The sequence below is a fragment of the Sciurus carolinensis genome, chromosome 5, assembly GCF_902686445.1.
Source record: "Sciurus carolinensis chromosome 5, mSciCar1.2, whole genome shotgun sequence".
Classification (NCBI taxonomy): Eukaryota; Metazoa; Chordata; class Mammalia; order Rodentia; family Sciuridae; genus Sciurus; species Sciurus carolinensis.
Window position 1 is genome coordinate 132,731,273 of NC_062217.1, and position 16,168 is coordinate 132,747,440.

At 33.1% G+C, this 16,168-nt stretch overlaps 1 protein-coding gene across 4 annotated transcripts in view; it reads left to right on the forward strand.

Annotated features, from left to right (window-relative positions):
- Nucleotides 1-16,168, forward strand: part of Nrg3 (neuregulin 3) — a 1,024,256-nt gene that overhangs the window by 385,448 nt on the left and 622,640 nt on the right. The window lies entirely within an intron of this gene.

Genomic DNA, 16,168 nt, shown 5'->3' on the forward strand with positions numbered 1-16,168 from the left:
TGGTCCATTGGCTGGGCTATGGCTACTGTCTATCTGCACAAATTAATGAGCTGTTGCTAATGTGGCAACATATTTTAAAGTAGCCAGTGGACCAGGGCTCAAATTCTAATCTTCCACATGTGTGTGTTTGTGTGTGTGTGTGTGTATGTGTGTGTATGAATAATGTTTTAGTAGAATACAGTCAGGTTTTGATTCATTTATTTATACTTCGATGTTATAAAATTGGAATGGAATAATTAAAATGGAATGAGTAGGCTGCAATACTTCATAATTAATTACTTTTCAGGAAAAGTTTGCTAAACTTAAAGTGGACAGACAATTGCCAAAGCTCCAACCAGAGGTTCCCAAAGAGAAAGATATATATGAAATTCCTCAATTCTATGAGGGTACAAAACAACAGCAACAAATCACCACAAGTCTTCTATATATACTTAGAAAACTTTAAATTGAAGAAGGAGAAGAGAGCAATTCACCAATTAGCATTCATATGCTTCTTGTAAAGTGTTTTAATTACTTTCTTGGCCTCAATTAGAAACTGCAAATAAGATATTTAGTAAGCAGTTGAGGAAAGAATACTGTGTATGTATTGTGTGCATGTGAAAAAAATATATGTACACACACACACATACACACACACATATATATACTTACTATATACATATACTGTATACTTAGTTTTATACATACACATATAGACTAACATATATGTACACACATATGTTTATATGTATATAAAGAAATATAAATGCATTTTTAATTTAGGAATTAATATATTTTAGAAATTACTAATCAGGTTTTACATTAATAAAAAGCTCATTCAAGATACTTACTGAGGTATTTATGGGTAAAATTGTATACTATCTTGGGTTTGACTTAAAATATCACACCAAAAATATAAAAATAAAAAATGTGCTGCAGTATGAAAAAGAATAGCCAAATTAATCATAATTGTTGAAGCTAAGTAATTTACTTATGAAGGTTTATACCATTCTTGCTATTTTGTGTTTAAAATGTCCACAATCAGTAGTTTGAAAAATTACTGTGTAAATCATTGAGACAGTTTTCATATATTATCATGAGCTAAATACTTAAACATTCAGTATTTTCATCATATTCTTGTCACAAAAATATTCTTCCCTTAATATCCTTATACCATCAGAAAAGAATTGATGAATTATTTCTAGGCATAAATTAGAAAAGGAGGACGAGATTCCTACAGGTCAGTAACAAATTATTTAACAACTTTCACTATTTGCTAAAACCAGCACACGAACTGGTGTGTGAGAAGTTGTAAGTGGTACAGGATAGGTCCTGTCTATAGAGAATCAAAAACTAATAAACAGTTCCCTCCTGGAGTCTCTTATTTTCCCAGTGGGTGGGTTATGAAATGTGTAGGCTTCACATTATCCCCTTTGGAAGGGAGGCAAATATCTGACTGGTGAAAACATTTTTGAAGACCATTTTTCTATTTTTTAAAAAAGAAAGAAAAATGTGCATAAAATACCTCTTGCAGCAATTATTTTGAATATCATTGATTTCATTAATATGTAATATTTGTGTTGTGTTTTAACAGTGGTTTGTAATACCTGTTGAAATGAAGGTTTGAATATGTCAATCAAGCTGATAATTCTGAAAAATATCAAAGAACAATTTTCTGACATGTTTCTTCACCAATCTAGACCTAGTGCTATAATTTCCATTTTGAATTCTGATTTAGCTCAATGATCATGCATTACTGCCTTCTTAATTTCCAAATTAAGATTTTTTTTGGGGGGGGCAGACCACTGAGCCACATCCCCAGCCCTATTTTATATTTTATTTAGAGACAGGATCTCACTGAGTTGCTTAGTGCCTCTCTTTTTTTCTGAGGCTGGGTTTGAACTCTGGATCCTCTGTCTCAGTCTCCCGAGCCACTGGGATACAGGCGTGTGCCATAGCACCCAGCTAAGACTTTTTAATATTATAAAGTATTTGTGTCTCTGTTTGTAAAATAAATGTTTTCTTTATATATATAGTCATTTATCGTTTGAACAATTATTGTGTGCTTGTGGCAGGCACTATAGTAGGCATGGCAGGAGCAGCAATAAGACAAAACCATATTGACATAAACTCTACATTCTATAATTCTAAATGAAAAATTGCTGCTATAGTATGCAGTTCATCTGTATCCTAGCAGTTTTTTTTTACTAATTCTCATCTATTATAAAGGAAATAAATTAAACTATGCTGCTGCAGTTTTGTTTATAGCATTTTTCTTACATTTTTTCTACATTTAGCTTCTATTTTTAATAGTGAAATATGTGAAAATCACATACACCTTTATGTGTAAGTGGTTACCTTTATTTTTAATAATGGAGCATTTAATCCTGATTACTATTTGCAAGATTGAATTAATACTTTTTAAGTTTGTCTGACACTGATAATGATACTATTTTCATTATAATTAATTACTATAAAATTAGCTATCAATACTCACTCCACTTTAAGGATTTTTTTTTTGTATGTTGTAAATTATAGTACAACTTGAGCCTGTTTTATAATTCTATCTGATAGATCATCTTTTAATGTGAAAATTGACTACATTTATATTGAGGATGAAGTATGTGTAACTTTGTTTTTCATCTTACTTTACATGTGTTATTTATTTTAGTTTTGTTTCCTTTTTGTCCTTTCCTGATTCCTTTTCTTTTTCATTTGCCAAGTTGCTATTTACTTCCTTTTCCCTTTGATCATCGAGCAGTTCTATACTGTGATTTCACTGAAGGATTTCTTTCTGCAAGAAAAAAGGTCCCTGTGGTAGCTTACATGATAATTTTGCTATAATCTACATTTATTTTACTAACATCACTTATGAAATGAATAAAAAATTTATCCAAGAAAATCTATGTCATAAATATAATTGCATATGGCTTCTAACAATAAAATTAATTAAAATTAAAAAGCTCCATTTCTTCATCCCATTAGCCATATTTCAACTTATCAATAGTCATGTGGCTACTGGCTACTCTATTGAATAATGCAGATTTAGAGGTCATTTCCATTGACACAGAAAATTCTGTATGATAGTAATATACAGTATACAGTAGTACACTATGTATATACTTTACATACTACATGTATTCTTTATGTACTACTTAACATACAATTTAGGTGACATATTTCAGGCTATAAAATAAGATGAGTGAGGTAACTGTTAGTAGGTTAGGCATAAATGATTAATAAATAAGTTTAATTTTCTAAAACAAACATAAGAAGAACAATTCAACTTCTTACCACAGAGCAGTTAAAATAACATCAAAGTCTTAAATAAGGGGTCATTTAAACATAAATCATTTTAGTTTTGTAAAATGTCCCTGGAGAGACTCTTGCAAACACACTATTCAGGATTCCATTTCACCATGACAAGGTTTTGAATAAGTATAACTCTGACAGGGAACAACCTTTGCCCTAACATGCCTGATGTGTACAGTCTTAGTGTCCTTAAGATAACTGCCTTGTAAATAGTCTGAAGCTTTTACCATCATTTCAACAATGCACGGTAATCACTGGCTTAATGCAATGTGTTCTCAAAGAACCTGTATCAACAGTCTTGCTATTTTTTAAGATTGTTCATTAGCTGTTCAATGAAACATGTGGTCTCTAGGTTCAACCATAATTTTACTTAAGGTTGTTAAGTAATTTGAAGCTTCAACATTTTTATTTCATTCTTTCTGCATTAATCATCCAACATCTCTCTTTACCCTTGGATATAAGATGCACTGTAATTCCTCCACAAGGACACTGAGGAGGCCTTCTCTCCCATTCAAGACAGATATATCTTAGAATAAGCTTGAGACTCCTTTCCTGCCCCTACCTCAAAAATCCATGTTTTATAAAGAAATTCAGGCCCTTTTCAGTTCAGAATATTTTAATAGCCTGCCATTGTATCACTTTATTTAGAAAATTCTACCTATGTCCTCAAAGCCTGGGCTTATTCATTTTCATATCACTGGGTGATGTGCCAATGCACAGAGACAGGCATATAGAATAACACAGAACCTACCACTAATCCTTCTTACCCTCTCCAATTCATCTGAGGACTCTATTTTGGTTTATTTATGAGGTCTTACATTATTCCTTGAATGTTGCCAGCAGATGGGGCCTATGACTCAGAAATTTTTAAGTGCTACTCTTTGTAATAGTAAAGAAACATTTATTTAAACACTCTTCAGTGGGATATGAGTCTAAATGTACCTGGCCCTTCTTTTTAGATAAAGGTTTTAAATTTTGCTAGTCAAGCAATGTAGCAACAAATGAGAGTATCATATTTCATGTAGGCAAGTTTGTCAATGATACATTTCTAGTAGAATTATGATATTAAGATGTATGATTGTATATTTTGTTGCTGTTGCAAATTGTATTCCAAGGGTTTCCACCAACCAACACTTCCACCAGAAATGTATGGAAACACTTGTCTTCTTATAGAAATTTTGAAATTTGCACTTTTTTCTTTTATAGCCAATATGATAGGTAGAAAATTATATCACACAGTTTAAACTTACTTTTTTTAATTAAAGTGCCACTGAACTCTTTTGATGTACTAAAATTAATCATAGTTGTTTTTTCATAACTACTTACACCTAGTCAACATCTTTTCCCTCACCTTTGTTTCCTTCTAATTTTCCAGGAATTATTTACCTATTAGGAAATAAAGTCTTTGTGGTAGCATTTTCGCCACAAAAAAATAAAAAGTGTTTGAGGAAATAGATATTTACCCTTTTTTTGAACATCATACAAAATATACATGAATTGAACCATCATATTGCCTCTTAACTATGTATAATTGTTAATTTAAAATATTTCAAAAATAATTTTTCTAATATTTCTTTTGTTTTGGGATTTTTCTTATGTGATTCTTTTTCTGGGGAGCATTTAAAATATTTTTTTTAGTTGAATTTATCTTTTTTTTTTCTTGTGTGCTTTCTGGATTTTGAGTGCCATTTGTCAGGAGAGTTATGTTATATTATTCCAAACTCATGTGATTGTTGGCAAAATTCAATTCCTTTCAGCTATAGAACTAAAGTGCCTACTTTCTTGTTCAGTGTCAGTCTGGATGGGGCCACTCTGAGTTCTTAGAGGACCTTGTGGTTCCCTACCTTCTCTCTTTTGATCACCTTAAAGCCAATGGATACTGACCTTCATTGCATGTGAAAAATGCCTTTACTTTATTCCATATAGTTTAATCTAGTGATGGAGTATTCCACCATGTAAAAAGAATCTGTCTTCTTCATTCAAGGAGAGGGGATTCCACAGATAATCTTGGGGAACATCTTGAAAGTCTACCTATTCAGATCTCCTTGTAATTTCTTTTCTGATCTTCTGGTATATATGTCTACTAATCCATCCATTTCTAAAAGCAGGTTTATTATGCATTTTAATACAAGGCAGGGTAAACTATTTCTCTTTGTATTAGAGCATCAATGGCTTATGTTTATGTAATACAATTTCCAAGTGGGCATTAGAATAAGCTTATTTTATTCAGAAGGAAAAGGAAGGAGACACTTGTAGGAAATTCTTTAAGGATCAAGATGATGTATTCACTAACTTGTGAAGAAGTGCAATGTAAATGATGGTGAGGTGTCCAGTTTAAGAACATAGTATGACTTCCTATTTGCTTGGACTTCTTTCTTTTCACGTCTTAGTGTTTAAATTTTTTCTTATTATATTTTATTGATTTAAAGATATTTTATATTTTTATGGGAAATTTGATATTTTGCTAACACATCTTACAGTAGTTATTATTTTCTCATATGCATGTATTGGTTCCAGTATATTAATTATATACTGTAACTTTTCAGTTCATTTTCTTAGATTATCTATATATGTGATTCTTTTGTAAATAGTCATAGTTTTCCTCCTTTCAATTTTTTATACATCTGATTTTTTTCTAGTTTGAAAATGAATTGCACTAGATGTTTATTGACATCTGTTGTGAATATTGTATGGATTTTTCTCCTTAAATTTATTAATATGGCTCTTGATATAAATAGATCTTTTAATATTGAACAATTCCCAGACCACTGTTATTAAAACCACTTGATCATATATGATGTAGAGTTCTTTAAATATGCTGATTCAGCATTCAATTTATCGGTATTTATGCATGGTTTATATATTACTATTTTTCAGTAATTTTTGCATGCAGTGTTTTTATTGTCTTTTGGTTTCTTGATCAAGTTTTGAATGACTATTAGTATACTCTTGTTTAAAACTACTTTGAATAGTTTTCTTTTCTTTTATACACAAAAGCTCTTTGAATAATGTTATGATAATCTGCTTTAAAACTCTTGTGGAAGTCTCCCATGGACATATCCCAACCTGTTGAGGAATGTTTTTCTTGGTAACTTTATATATTTTGTCTCTTTAATTTCATTTTGAATTTTGCTTTAATGAATTTTGACAAATTATATTTTCATAGATTATTTTCACTTCATCCAACTTAAGCTATGTGAAGGTTCCAATATTCAGTGTCATTCTTTTTAAAAATTGTGATTTAAACTTTTTACTGCTACAGAGTCACAAATTTTTCCTTTTTATTCCCAATTGATATTATTCTTGTCTCACTTAGTCATCAATTTAGTTCATCATATTTTTGTTATTAGAGAATAGCAAAATATTGTTTTGTGCAATATTTTTGATATTGTAAATTTTTGTGAATGTCCCAAGGACATGTAAAAGTTGTATCTATTTTTGGACAAGTGTTTTTTAAACACATGTATGTACATAATTTTTATATAGATATGTTATATATATATATATATATATATATGTAGGTGTATGTATAATGTGTGTCAACAAGATCCTTCTTACTAATTATATAGTTGTATTATTTCATTCACATAGCATTATTTATTTATTTTAAAATATTTTTAGTTGTAAATGGACACAATACCTTTATTTTATTTTATTTTTATGTGATGAAGATTGAACCCACTGCCTTACAGATGCTAGGTAAGCAGTCTACCACAGAGCTACAAGCCTAGCCCCAGTCATCATTATTTATAAGAAATTAATTGATATCATTTATCACAGAAGTTAACATATTAATTCATTTCTTTAATATTCAGATATTTGTGTGTAGCTATATTTTTGTGATTAATGGACAAATCTTGGCTGAATGTGAACTCATTGAGTCATAATACTTTTCCTTGAGTATTTTCCAGGTTGTGGAATGATATTAGAGTTAAGACCAGTCAGATATTTTCCATTTTAAAAATTGAAACTATTTTTTATACTGACACTTAATGTCCCTGAAAATGGATTTTGTTGATATAATTTTTTATTGTTTTAATTGCTTCTTTGAGATTACCAAAAGAATAGGATGAATAATTCTGCCACATGTATCCATACACATTCCCATGTTTCTTCCTAAAGAAACTAACTCTTTTGAACAATGAAGCAAAAACTATCAAGTCATTTGAAAATTCCTATTCTCTACCAGGATGTTTCACAATATTAACTCTTTCAACTAATTTTTTTTCCTGATTTATTGGAACATTTTCAGTTTTGACTCATTTTATAACATTTTGTAATTAAAATATATGTAGTATTTAACATATTTAAAAATATATAATGTTTATCATTTATCTTGTTCCACTGTTTTGGCTGTCTTTTTATCTCTCTTCCTTTCTTTTCTTTTCTTTCCTTTTTTTTTTTTTTTTTTTTTTTTCCCTTGAGACAGAGTCTCAGTAAGTTGCCCAGATTATCCTGGAAGAACTTCTGATTCCTTCTGCCTCAGCCTACCAAGTTTCTGGCTTTCTTCCTAAGAAATTCAAATCACATTTATTGAATTTTGTTAGCCAATATTGTACATTTCTCTTTTTTTCTATAAAGGATTTAAAATTATTTCTTTAAATTTTTGTTTGATTTTATTTTTGAAAATTTATTTCTAACTGTAAAGAAGACATTTTTCATGTTTTACACCAACTTGTTTTCTGTCCAATTTATTTGTTTTCTTATTTGGCATAAGTTTTTTATATTTATATTTTTATTTTTAGAATCTTTTTTTGTACCCGTGATTGAACTTAAAGGCACTTAAACTATAGAACCACATATCCAGCCCTTTTTTTTTAAAGACAGGATCTTACTAAGTTGACTAGGGCCTGGCTAAATTGTTGAGACTGGCTTTGAACTGACAATCCTCCTATTTCAGCCTCCCAAGCTGCTTGAATTACAAGCATGCACCACTGTGCCTGTTTATAAGATTTATTTTTTTTTAATTGTTTATATTTTCCTAAATTTTGCCAGCTGATACACTTGTTATGTCTCTTCCTGTATTTTAGATGATTTTACATTTATGCTTTGTGTTTTTTCCTTCATAGGTGTAATTACTTCATTCATTTATTTTTACTTCTTTGCTAAATACTGGGTCATATTTTCTTCTGCTTTATTACAATGATTTTCTCTTATCATGATCTACATCATGGATAAATTCCATGTGGATAAATTCCATTTCTATTTGTGAGATTTTTTTCTTGAACTCAGCCTAAGAAGTTACTTCTGCAAATTTGTATTTCTTGTTCCACAGAACAAGTATAGTTGTTGAGTTTTAAGGGAGCCACTCACTTTCAAGGATGTTTTCATTGGGACACTCTGAGATTATTCTGCCTCTGACTTCTCTTGACATGTGTCATATGTCATTTCTCCCTTTCCTCCCATTTGGTTGCTACTTCATTTCAACTACTTATGCACTCCTTTATTTATATTTTAGAGTATGAAATTTATACTGACACTTAATGTCCCTGAAAATAGATTTTGTTGATATAATTTTTATTGTTCTTATTGCATCTTTGAGATTACCAAAGGAATAGGATGAACAATTCTGCCACATATACCCACACTCATTCCCACATTTCTTCCTCTTGGTTTTTAGTTCAAGTATTGGTCTGTAACACTTAGAAGCTATATTTTATTAGGATCTGAGTGTGGTACTTGTTTTTATTCTCTCTGGTTGCAGGGCTTCCTACATTTGCTAGAACTTTTCTTTATTTGCTCTCTAGGACTCAACTTGAATTCTATAGTTAGTACCTTAAAATACTGAAGGGCCACAAATGTTAAGAAGTGTTGTGGTCTCTTCTAGCAGGTTGTCCAAAGCATGTGTCAGTGCTCTACTGAGGAGTTGGAAGCTTCTATTTTCTTCCTCTTCTAAACAGGATATACACAGGACTTGTCACTGGTTTATTGTTTCCTTAATTGTTTAGGATCTACAGAAATCAGGTATGCTCATATAGACTAATGGCACATCTCCCTCATAATCCATGATTAATTATAAGAATTAGGACAGGTACTTACTAATAGCCACTTTTATTATCCTTAAGTTGCAAGTTCTGTGTTGGTTACCAAGATTACATGGAGCTCATAACAGAGAAACTTCTATGCTACCTCTGGGCTTCAGCACCATGAACAGCAACCAAACTTCACCAGCACTTGCCTGGGTTTTTTTGGGGAATGAGGGGAGTTCATAGGTCTTTAAACCACCATCTCCCATTCTTTGTCCTAATTTCTTCTACCGATAGACTTTGTACAAATTGCTGTGAGATTGCAGAAGTGGAGAAAAATCAACTGGTTCATAGTTAAACTACCTCTTTATAAATTTTCAGAGAAGAAAATTTAAAAGTTGTTTTATTTTGTCATTTGGAGAATTTCATGGTCTTGCAATATTTCAGTCTCCTAGTTGCACTGAAAGCGATTGTGTTTTTTTATTTCACAAATTGCTTTGCATTAAAAAAGTTAGTCGTCCACAAGATTCCTATCATTGATTGCATATGTTTCTGATTCACTGAGGGTTTAAGTCCAGTTCCTACATTCAAGCTAACTTCGAAGAAGGAGGGAAAATGATAGGAGGGAAATCACCTGTATTCAATGTCATAAGCCAACATAGATCAACATGAGTTGACATATAGAGTGTCTAAAGAATTTACCTAAAACAAAGAGATGAACCAGAAATATTAATTAGGAATAGGAATGCAACATCTTAATCAGTGTCAGGATAGTAAGGGTCAGGGGCAAAGATTGCAACAGGCAAAATGGTTAAGTGTATTAGCCAACCTGTTAACTCAGTGCCTTTCAACCACAACTTGTTCCTTTGTTCTTTTTAAATATTTATCATCATCATCATCAACAGCAGCAGCATCAGCATCATTATTATAATTATTATTATCATTATTTTAATGGCAACATCTGTCTTAATCTCTCCTTCTTCAAGCCACTTAACCAACATCTGCTCATTCTGCGTCACACCTACTTCCTCTTCTTACTCTAACTTCCTTTTCAGCCCCTTATTATATCTCCTGGAAAACTGCCATCACCCTTAACTGGTTTCTGTGGAAGGATGCCTCCATTCTTAGCTTCCTATCCATCCTTCTCATGGCCGTTACAGTAATCTTTTCATATGGGAGTGGCCCCTAATTGTTAGGGTGCCATTGTTGCAAATTCATTCATCTCCTTCATTCTTGCACTTTCTATTTCACTAGTGAGAGTTTGCAGCAGGCACCCAAAAAGTGATGTTACTTGTGCCATTTTTCTGAGTGAGTCAAAGAGGTGAATTATGGATCTTTCTATGAGGCTGACTCAAGTTGAATGCTGTTCATTTCTGGGTTTGTGTCTATTACCCTGCAAATAATGAATACCCCTAAAATGTTGGTGTGTTATTATGCCATGGAGATAAAAAAAAACTGTACAATATATAACTATTTTTATACAACTATCAAAGTAGTCAGGAGATGTGAACTTTCATTCAAATACAATTGAAAGAAAATGAATAACATTGAGACATTGGAGCTCAAAAGAAAAATATTGTGCTTTCCAAAATATACACATCAACCACTTTAGACTATACTATATGAAAAGCTATAAGGGTAGTTGAGTAGACTATGCCAGCAATTTCTTTCAATCATTTTTCCATTGCAAAATACTGTAAGAACTATATCCAGGGAAGGCTACATTTTTGGCAGACACAGTGTGTAAAACTAGAAAGACAGATTTTATTTTTGAATAGCAAAAAAATTCAGTTTATCCCCATTGCTGCCATCTCTGTTTCCTCTGTCTTCTTTCCACATCCTCTTGGAATACTTGAAGGATCTCTTGTCTAGGTGGAAAAAATTCATTTCAAGAATTTACAAATACCAGTCAACCATCAGCAGTAAAAGTTAGCTAGTCAGTGTAGCCAAACATGGGAAAATGTTTGTGTTACTCATACTAAGGATGGGCTGAGTAAGAGGGATATTTATTTCAGTGCCTCCCCTGACTATAGATGAGATGTTATACTCCAAGATGCCTAGCAGAAGTGAAGTCACCTAGCATCATTCATGTGATGAATTTAAAGAAGACCCTCATTATATAAAGCAAGTTTTCCTTTTATTTCCACCAGATGCTAACACTTTTATCTTAAATAATTGTCTTTAAATAAATGAGACCATGCCACAATCCCTAATTGCTCTTGTGCAGGAATATATAATGCTCTCTTGACATGTTCTCTTTTCTACCTGAGTAGAAATGGGAACTGACCAAGTTAATAATAACTGTGAAACAAATCTTTTCATAATTGATATAGGACTTACTGGCTGTACTGAAAAATGGGTATTTTTATTTTTTTTAAAAGTTAAAACAAAAAAAATAGAATGACAAAGCAAATTAAAAAAAACTGGAGGATATGAACATGCAAGTTGTTAGATAGAGTAAGGAAGGAGATGAGCAAGCATAGGCTGGCTACCTGATAGTTACTGGGAATTTATCAAGCAGTTTCCATGTGTCAGGTACTGGGTACACTCCCTCCCTCTGGTATCTCATTTAATACACCAAATCTATAAAGAAACAACTTTATTTTCAATTATTACCCCATATCACAAAGAAACCAAGGCATAGTGAAGTCAATTGTATTGCCCACAGTTCTTCAACCAGACCTGATATTCATTCCTGTGATCATAATCATAATTTAACTTACAGATATTATGCCAAATGTCTTATCATAATGAGAGCACTTTCTCACTATATGACTTTGAAGACAATATTTAATTTCTCAGCCAACTGAAGAAAATGGAATATATATGTGTGAATATTCAGTGAAGTAATATGTACAAGGCATTCAGCAATGGAGGCATGATTAGGCATACAATAAATATTGCTTCTTGTCCGGGGATGATTTCCTTTTGCCTGAATATTCAACAGAAATGAGATTTTCTTGTTTATTTTATAATACCAAAAGGAAAAGAAAGCCTCTCACATGTAAATAATCAGAACAGGAGAGGAGTCTGGATTTCCATAATTTTTTGTAAGTTGGCATTTTTGTAGAATGCTACTCAAGACATATGAACATATAGATAGAGATATAGACATAGATATATAGATAGATATGCTTGACAGACAATCTGAAATTCAATCAAATAGGAGATAAAGACACTATGGCCACTGCAACTTATCTACTTGCATCTTCTATCTCTCCAACTCCTGTACCTGCAATGAAAGCTCTATCCTGAAAGACACAAATCCAAACTTATTATACTCAAATCAAACTACAGATTATGAGATTCATTCTTTCCTTAGATTGTTGTAATCCTGTAGTTGACTAGAGAGTATTACAAAATGAAATGAATTATTGGCCAGCAGCTTCAAAGAATCACAAAAGAAGGGACATATTACACAAAAATCTTTAACCTGTGAGACACAGAGAAATTACTTCTTCTCTTTGTTTTTCTCATCTATATAAGAAAATAATTCCTGTTTAATCAAAATACTATCCTAAGTTTAATTATGGTCATAAAAATGCATGGTAATTGAAAATCCCACATGAGTGGAATTGTACTTATCAGTATGATGATTATGTCATCTTTTAGTTGAACCTATCCTGAATAGTGTGTCAGTTCAGTTCTCTAAGGCAGAGCTGGGTTTGTGTCACTCAGAGTCTCTGCTGCCAACTCCTGAAATAATCTTGCTCAGGTCAGGCAAAGCATGAGGACCATGTTTAGGAGGAAGTCCTCTTGGAGCAGTGTAGCCCATAAACAACCAAATTATGGATGTGGGAAAATCACAGACCCAATTCCCAGAACAGGTAAGGCAAGATCCTATGGACATATGTTCTGATCTCTAGCTGTGTCATGGTTGACAGATATGAGGGTGCATTCCAAGTCAGCAGTCCTGAGGTTCACAGGACTGACTGCATACCATTTATTCATCTCTGTTGCAACAGAAGCATTGGAGGAAAAGGAAGGAATGTCTAAATGGCCATGGTCAAGTGTTTTGTGTGTAAGATGGGGAAGTCTTAAAAAAGAGATTGATTCTCTCTTTACTTCTACTCTTTTGTATTGCACTTTACAATGAAGAATGACCAGATTAAATGATTTTGAAATATGAACTCTGCTGCTTACTAACCAGCTATATAACTCTGGGAAAGTTACTTAACCCCTCATGGGCAAAGTGGGGATAATATTGGAATATGTTCTTTAAGCTTTTAGAATGATATTAAATAAAAGAGCCTAGCAAAGTCCTTAGCACTTATTAAATATTTGATAAATGTTACCGCTTGTGAATTCCTCCCAAGGAGGCATTTTATTGCCTTTTTTCTCTTATTAGCTTGACAACAGAAATTTAATACACATGAACTGATGTTATTTAAGAAAGGAGTTGAAAATTGATGTCATTTAAAAATTCGAATTACCTTTCTTCACCTTTGATGACACTACAAACCTTTCATTCATTGTCTTGATTTTGCCCAGTCTTCTAAAATTGCCAGATGGCAGAGTTTTAAATTTGGAGGGACCCTAGAGATCATCTCATTCCAACTTTCTCATTTTTAGAATGGGAAATTAATGCCAAGGTAAGAAAAATGACTGACTCATTTGTTTCCAGCATTCTGTAGCTGACTTTAGAAAGAGACAAAGAGCAATAAAGACTGAAGTTCATGAGAGGTGACCTGCCTCAGGGATTTTTTGTTCTCTCTGTGCCACTGCATATGCTGCTCTTAACTTTATGGGACTTTATTTCCTCAACTATAAAATGATGAGGCTGGATTTGATCATTGCCAGCTAAGTGTGTATATATGTGTGTGTAGATTTATCCAAATTGAAGTTATATTCATACATACATGCAGTTTTGTTTCTCTGGCCATCATCAGCCTAATGGAATTTCCATACTGCTTATATGGCCCACATTAAAATATGTGTAAACATATGAAATTTTAATATAATATAGCACCTTAAAAATAAAAGCAATGTGAAGTCTGTTATTACCAATGTGTGAGGTCTTCTGAAGCCAATGCCTGGTAAACCAGAATACTCATTGCTCAGAGTACTTTTGAAACTCCTTTTCTAAGCCCTTTGTGGAGCCCAGTGGGACCCTCTGTCACATGCTAGTTATTGAACAGTAAAGCCTCTCTTCATCTTTGAGGAATGATTTGGGTTTACAGAATGGCCTGAAGTAAAATACACATAGCAGTCAATATTGGCAAAACTACATTTAGTCGGAGGCCAGCTGTTCCTAGCAGGTAATAGGACTTGATCTTCCTGCAGGGGTCTTATACTGAAGCGGCAGAAAATGAGAAGGCAGTGGCTGCCCCTGTGTGGATAGTGCCTCCCAATGTGACACTTGTAAAGGCTGACATTATTTTGGGTGCATGAGTGAATTCTGCTGAAATTGTATGTTACCTTGCAATCATATCTCTTTGTGTCAAAGACAAAAAAATAAAAAATCTGTTTTTGTTTTTTTTTTTTCACCATTGTGTCCAGTGTTATGGTAGGAGAGGTGAAAGACATGTTTGTATTTGAAAGTCAGTGTGATAGTGCTCACATAAGAAGATTGGTCTGGTACTGAGGGATGCTATGGGAGGCCCCGCCTGCCAATCCTTCCATCCTGTATCAAGGAGGTCTCAGTCCCCACAGGAAGAGTACATTGCATGTTTAAAAAAGTCTGAGGAAGAATTATTTAATACATTGTTATTAAGAATTTGGAAGAATATGCAACACATTTCAATAACTATGATAAAATTATTGAGGTTAATTTACTGTTTTTGTCACGAAAGAACTTTGGTGATGGAAATGGCTATATTAATAGTCATAAAATTAAATCATTTTCTTTGTCCCCTGATGCATTTTATGAGTAGACACACTTGAAAACCAATCCTGTTGAAAAAAATCCTGGTGCTTTGACAAAAATGTAGACAGTGAACAGGGCACTGACCTGGTCTCCACATCAAATTCAGCAGCCCCTTTTATGTGAACAAGTACTTTTGTCTCCATGGACCTCTTATTTTCTCTCCTGGTAAAATGAAACAGTTAGAACAGGAACCTGCTTTTAGTTAGGATTCATTTCAGCTACCCACCCCTACTCCATGTGACTTGCATTACAGGTATGGCCACTGTCCCCAGCCACACTTTCATCATCAGCCAGGTTGCTGGCTCAGCATCATCAGCAGAGATAACGGTCACCCTTAAGTCACTTTCATCTTGACTCTAGTGCATGTATGTGGCATGCAGGTCTTTTTTGCTAGCAAACTTACTTTCTAGTCAGCTCACTGTGACCTTCATTGTTACTGGCTCCCAGATATTTGAAAGATTTTTTCTGGAATATCAGTTCTATTCTTTCCAGAAGGAATAGAATGGGCAAGGTCTTCATACCCTGTAGAATATGTAGTCTCTCAAGTAAGCTCTAGAAGACACAGATTTTAAATTCAATATGTGTAGGGCAGAATAGACATTTTTTCCCTATACCCGATATGAATTTCCTGTCTCAGGGGTATGAGAGTAATCGTTTGCCCAAGCCCGATATTGGAAAACTATTTTCTTTTTCTCATCAGGATGTCAGATCATGGAGAGAAGGAACTTTTTCTGTTGAGTCCTAACCTAGAAAAATGTTTGGCACATTTCTAGCATTAATATTTGGTGTGTTAATGGAGAAATGAGTATTCCTCCCATGAGATCTTATTTCTGCCTGCAGTCACCTAGAATTGACCATTTTGTTATTCATCTTCTGCCACTATTCACCTAATTATGCTCTTTCTTATCTCTTGTATCATTAAAAAAAGAAAATCTCCCATTTCCAGACTTTTCAGGCCAATACTCTCCAGCCTACTTCAAGAGTCCTGGTTTAGCTAGGTGCACACCAGTAATCCCTACTTAACTGGAAGACTGAGGCAGGAGGG